General features: G+C 41.4%; 1 non-coding gene across 1 annotated transcript; it reads left to right on the top strand.

The window, feature by feature from the left end:
- The first annotated feature begins 4967 nt into the window (after positions 1–4967).
- On the top strand, positions 4968–5073 carry LOC121437379. Its single transcript, XR_005972962.1, has one exon. It is a non-coding gene; the product is annotated as a U6 spliceosomal RNA (small nuclear RNA).
- Positions 5074–6626: the final 1553 nt, after the last annotated feature.

Here is a 6626-nt window from a genome sequence, read left to right as displayed (position 1 = left end):
TGTCCCATCAGTGTGGCAAATGTAGATGCTGAAAGTTCAGTCCCAGGACCCTACCCCTTGAATGCAAGAATCTACAATACCCAATCCTTTATATAAAATGGAGAATATACATGCATATGATCTATGCATATGCTTCTGTATATTTTAAACCATCTTTATATTCTTCACAATACCTAAGGTAATAAAGTGCTCCGTGCTTATTGTACATTGTTTGGAATAATTACATGAGAAAAATCTACATACTCCACATGCATGTAATGTCTTATTCTCCATATTTTCCATGCAAATTCGGTTGAATCTGTATATGCAATCCATGGATAGGGAGGGTCAGCTTTACCCGGAAGGAATGGGGAGGACAGTGGCAGTGGCCACAGGGCAGGTATGTGACAGTATCTTCTTGTCCCCTTGATGTTTGCTCACTTGCTTCTTCTTGCCCTCTTCTGTTCCTCTTTATCCTACTGTGGTTATTTGGGGATTGTCTGTTAAAGAACAGGGAGGACGCCTGCATGAAAAGAAGCTTGGATGTACCACAACTGCCTGAACATTGCACGTTATACTTTTCTAGCACTCAGAACTTTACTGCTGTCATGGTCTCTTCCGATTAAAATGCTCGACACTCTGTAAATGTTTTCTGACATGGAATTTGAAAGCAAAATTGCGTCACATTGTGAACTTAGTTTTACCGTCCCTGCCATGTTTCAGACCCTCATACATTTTTCTTTATGTGTCTGTCATTGCTCCTATAAGAGATAATGGCAGCACCCATGTGGATGCGATTGACCTTGTGACTCGTTGATTGCAGTGGAGCTGCCTGTATGCCAGTATGCAACTCGCAAATCCCAACTTCTGACAAGTATGGGTCTGAGTACATCATAGAGCGAGATCAACAAGTGCTTATTCAGTGCTCACTCTAGAACACACGCATAGGTCGCTGTTATTATGGAGACTAGTAAAATCAATCTCTCCGAGCAAGGAATGCTCATTTTAATTGGAGATGCTGTGAGCAGTGCGGCAAAGCTGTGCCAGAAAGAGTATTGAACTGGGCAGGGCAGGGCAGGGCAGGGCAGGGAGTGCCAAGAGTCAGGAATTTGAACCCTACCCAGAGGACCATTTGATTCTCTGAGAAAATAATTCCTCCAGTTTATAAAAAGATAGTTTCGCTGGATCATCTTAAGATATTTGTGGATGTTTCAAAAGGTGTTCCATTTTCTTTTCTCTAAATGAGATATACAAGGTTAAACATCCCTAAATGTCCTGGTTTTGGGATATTTCATATTTCAAATTAAGGATTCTTGAGTGGTGAAGTCTACACAAATATTCCAAAATCTTGGCAAAATCATAACTCTTAAATACCAGTAGTTTTAAGATTTCAAGGAATGGGCTGGGTGTGGTCATGCATGCCTTTTCATCCCAGCACTCAGGCAGAGGTTGGCAAATCTGCCTATGGTCTATATAGTGAGTTCCAGGGCAGCCAAAGCTCCATTGACAAGACCCTACCTCAAAAACATAACAAAACAAAAAACTTTAAAAAAACAAAACAAAAAAACAAAACCAGATTTAAGTGAATGATGTTCAGTCTATGGATATACTTATTGTTTTATGGTACATCTATGTATATCATATAATCATCATGTGGGGTCCTTAGACCCAGAGTACAGATTCTAGAAATTCAGGTTCATGAGCTGACTGAATCAGAGAGCTGGGGATGGGGCCTTGCCACCTGTGTTAGAACAAGGGTAATTCTGCTACCCACCAAAAGTGTGACAGTCTTGAGATAAATGAAGGTGCGAGCACATCTTGGTCTGGCGAATACTGCTTGCTCTTTACAGCATGGCACCTTGATGCCGCATTTTCTGGAACGAAGGGAGTATGTATGTATCTTCACCTGAAGGAAAGTGAAAGGCCTAGAGATGACCTCTGTCAGCCATTTTGTAAAGGAACCTAATCCAACTAACGAGGGTTTCATCCTCCTTGATTAAGGCACCTCAGGACCTTGCCTCTTGATGTTGTCTTGTTACTTACACTTAAAAATGGATTTCAGAGATTATGGAAATATTCATGCTCTTGCACAGGGAAGGTCAGGAGAGCTAATAGAGGAGAGAAAGGGAAGGTCATGAGGGTGTCCTTGACTAGTGTGCAGTGTGAAGCGGTCATCAAGCCCCCTACTACTGGGAAACATAGTCTGGCACATGTGGAACACTAGGAAGGTGTGCTCAGTGGAAAAGGCACTACATATGGGGAAGGGCAGAAAGGCTAGAGGGCTTAACACTGCGGTGGAACCACTTTCCTAAGGGCCTTCATTTCTTCCAGGAGGGAGGAGCCTCTGGGCTCTAATCTAATCCCTTAAAGCAGTGGTTTTCTTTTTTCTCTTCCTTTTTTTCATTCTTTTCCCTCTCTCCCTCCCTCCCTTCTTTCTTTCTTGAGATAGGTCTTTGTGCAACAGTCCAAGATGTCTTGGAACTCGCTTTGTAGACCAGGCTGGCCTCAAACTCAGAGATCCACCTGTCTGCCTCCGGAGTGTTGGGATTAAAGGTGTGTGCCACCACACCTTGAACTCACAGATCTGTCTGTCTCTGCCTCCCAAGTGTTGGGATTAAAGGTGTGTGCCACCACACCTAACTACTCTCTTTTTTATTTTAAGGACTTTATCCTTTTTTCACTCCCAAGCCTATATATATTTTTAAACACACTCTAAACTGTTTAGAGTTTTTTTTTTTTTTGTCTGAATCTATCTTCACTGTATATCTCTCTTTTTCTGACCACATGAATCTTTAATTTGCTAAGCGATATGGCTAGGATTAAAGCTGGGACTTTGACCGCTGGATCCACCCCATTCCTTAGCTTCCTGAGAGTCTAGCCTCGTGGCAGAGGTACTGGCCAGAGCCGTGTTTATTGCCACAACTCTATGGTGTTTCAAGGTCCCTGCCACCACCAAAAAGCATGCTATCAGCTACTCATAAACACCATTTAAGTGTTTGGTGTTGGGGCCTCATAAAAGAGCAGCAAGGTCTTTGCAGCTAAAGCTCAGCCAGGCAGCCTCTCTTAAATGAGATGCACAGAGCAAACTTGAGAAATTGCTGCTATGAAGAAGCCATGCTTAACTCTGTTATTTTGTGTCTAGAATTACTTCCCAAGATCTCTCAGGTTTTCTGTGGATGCAGTTGTCCACACGTTGGGCTGATAAGCAGCTGGAGAAATGGTTCAGTGGTTAAGAACACTGAGTGAACTTAAAGAAACTGAGTTAGATTTCCAGCACCTACATGGGGGTTCACAACCACCTGTAAATCCAATGCCAGGGGCGCTGACATTTTTTGGCCTGGAATTAGGTACACAGGTGGCTCAGAGGCACACATGCAGGCAAAACACCCAGATACATAAAATATTTTGGGGGGTTTTTCAAGGCAGGATTTCTCTTTGTAGCCCTGGCTGTTCTGGAACTTGTTCTGTAGGCCAGGCTGACCTTAAACTCACAGAGATATGCTTACGTCTGCCTCCCAAGTGCTGGAATCACCACCGCCTGGCAAAAAGTAAATTTTAAAATTCTTAAAAGTGTGTTAATGCAATGAAGCTGCAGTTAACAGACAAAACTAGGACTGTGGAAATAATGAGAAAAAGGTCCAAACTTGTTTATGAAGAACAGGCAGGTTTAGTGGTGGTAGACTTTGGTGCAGGAATTGGTCTCTGAATTTGAGGAGGACCAATGCTCCAATGCAGCTGTCCAAATTGTCACTGAGCTCTATCCAGTCCTCTTGTCGTTCATGCTTTTTATTTAGCTTGAGTTTGGGGAGTGGTCTACAGAGAGTTCTATGAAAATAGAAATTATGCTTGCATGAAAAGTTACCCATACTCCTCATGTTAGAGGGGGAAAATGCTGGTTTTTTTTTTTAATATGAAAGAATGCTTGGAGTTATGGGAAAGTTGTAAACTTGGCAATAACTAATTCAAGCCTTTCGGTCAATTAAGTGAATTTTTATTTCAGCATTTGTTTTATTTGGAATCCACTGTAATCGTCATTGAAAGCACACCAATCTTCATATTTTTAAAGCACAGCACAAATATCATTGAACACCAGGGCAAAGGACAAGAACGTCAAGGGCTTACCTTTGACTGGTAGCAAATATTTGTTGCTCCATTTCCCATGCTGGGGTTCGCTGTTTGCTTGTGCTTCTGTAGGCATTTCCCCTAGTGCCTAATAGGTCTGGTCTCCAGTCTATTTTAAATGGTGCTTGGAATTTGTAAATATTATTAATATTTTAACATTTCAGTAAAAAGTGGACAAATCCATTTTCTTCTTCCTTTTGGCCAACGGTCCCTTAAACTTGTGTGGAAGCTGTGGCCGTGGCAAGAGTGCCTTGGAGTGAGGAAGGGCGAGGCGCACTTCTCATTCTTCCACCTTTGCTTTAGAGGAAAGGCACAGCTTCTTAACTGGCTTTAAAACCTACAAATGACCCATTGCTCCAACTGTGGGAAATCTGTGCACGTTTTAGTTTTTGAATGAAATGGAATCTGCTGAAAAATGTGGAATGATTGCAACTTTAAATGTGTAGCCCATACAACAGATACCTTTAAAGAAAAGAACGGATCTTTCCCAAAACCGTCTAGTGACACTTATCTCCAAATAGTGAAGAAGCCTGTGAAAAATAAGTGTAGAAGGATTGAGGAGATGGCTCAGTGGATAAAGTTCTTGCCACACTAGTATGATGGCCCAAGTTCGGATCTCCAGAGCCCATGTAAACACTCTATGTAAGGCTGCCTGCCTGTAGTCCCAGTGCTATGGAGAATGGAGGCAGGAGGATCCTTGGGTCTTGCAGGCTAGCCGCTCTAGCCAGTTGGTGAGCTCGGAGTTCAGTGAGAGACTCTGTCTCAAAGATTTAAAGCAGAGAGTGACTAAGGAAGGCACCAAGTAGTAACTTGCGTGTGCACACTAACAAGTGAGCACACCTTCTCACACCCCCAAACTAAAACACATGCTCAGTTAGATGCCATGCGCAGTAAAACTGAGACTGTACAGAGAAGATTGGCATGGCCATCCATGATGATGGTATGCAAATTTGTGACATGCTCCATATTTCTAAAAGAACTAAATAAGTGTAGAAACCTGTACGTAATTAATGATTTTTCCTGAGCATGAGTATATTATCAGATATACTTTATACCTAACCTTATTTAACAAAACTTAGACTGTGTTACATTTAAATGACTGAAAATATACTTTAAATGACTTATTTAATTAATATTTTACTGAATAGTTATGTTGCAGGTGTTATGCTGAAATTATTAAAATAAGGCATCTATTATCTGAACCATTCATTCTGAGTAAATTGTTGTCGGTTCTTCTAGAGGAAAGGAGCCAGCGGACATTTCAGCTATACTTATTATTGCATTTCATGGTAATGTTGAAAATAAGTTTTGAACGGTGCATATGCTAGTGCTTCAAACTCGCATATTAATACAAGTAGGGGAATAGTAACAAGGCGAATGGGAAGTCTGAGCCGATTGGTTACCGTCACAGATGTTTCTAATTAAGGGAATACTCAGAGTTTATTCCATCCTCGATTTTTTTTTTTAGGTGGAAGAAAGTATCCTGAAGAACATGATTAAGGGGTGGTTGCCATGACAATCACATCCAAAGCCACTGAAAGGAAACAATGAACCCATGGAGATCATCCATTTTGATTGATTCAACTGGTCATTTAAGTGCATTTAAACAGCTGTTGTCTCTGGTTTTTGGTTTTTCACTTAATTCACTCAATTGATTAGCAACTTGGGGATCCTTTCAGCTTGGCTGGAAGTAATGATAGGGTCATTGCTGTCTCTGAGCAGAATACTTTGATTAAACCTGAAGTGTCTTAAATGTCTCAAAGATGAAATGTCTGGCTTATTCCAGAATAACAAAATGGCATTTCTAGTTTGACTTACAAGTTTGTCAGAATAGGGTAAGATTGGCATGATTTATTTGAAAGTATAACTGACCCTAAAGTATTTCAGTTTTAAGGTTACTTTGCTGTCATCAGATGCTCCTAGGGCTTGACTGTCATTCAGTTTTCAGTCTTTGTTTCGCACAATATTGTTGACACGGTCTGCATTATGTCTGTTCAAAGCCATAGTTCTATTCTGCATGTTGAAAACTGCACACCGATAATGCCTACTGTATCTTTATCCTCAGGCTCCCAACTAATGTTAAGTGGAACGAGTGCAGAGAAGAAAGTGAAAATGCAAGTGAAGTTCAAGTCTCGCTGTAATCTTTCTCTTTGTTACTGATGGAGAAACTGAAATATGGAAGATAGCTCCATTGGGCTCAGTGGAACCCCAGTATATGAGCTTTTGCTTCCTCAATCTGAGTCTTTCTCTCTTCTGCCCTCTGGAGGGTGTCAGGGAACATGAGATGCAAGGACTTCTGAAATGGATAGCCAGTGTCCTGGTCTGTTTAATAGAAGGTCTTCGGCATTGTGTAACTGGTAGCCCCTCCCTACGCAGCAAGAAATTGTATAGGTAGCAAGAAGGCATTTGTAAGGCCAAGATCTTAGGAGGGAAGCTACTTGACTCTTTTAAGTGGAGAACCAGATTCTTTTTGAGTAGAACCCCATATAAATTGCATCTGTCTCCAGGAATAATCAGTTCTGGAA

The sequence above is a fragment of the Microtus oregoni genome, unplaced genomic scaffold, assembly GCF_018167655.1.
Source record: "Microtus oregoni isolate MIOR12 unplaced genomic scaffold, Mior012 000052F_002, whole genome shotgun sequence".
Lineage (NCBI taxonomy): Eukaryota > Metazoa > Chordata > Mammalia > Rodentia > Cricetidae > Microtus > Microtus oregoni.
This window is presented reverse-complemented; position numbering and strand designations above follow the sequence as displayed.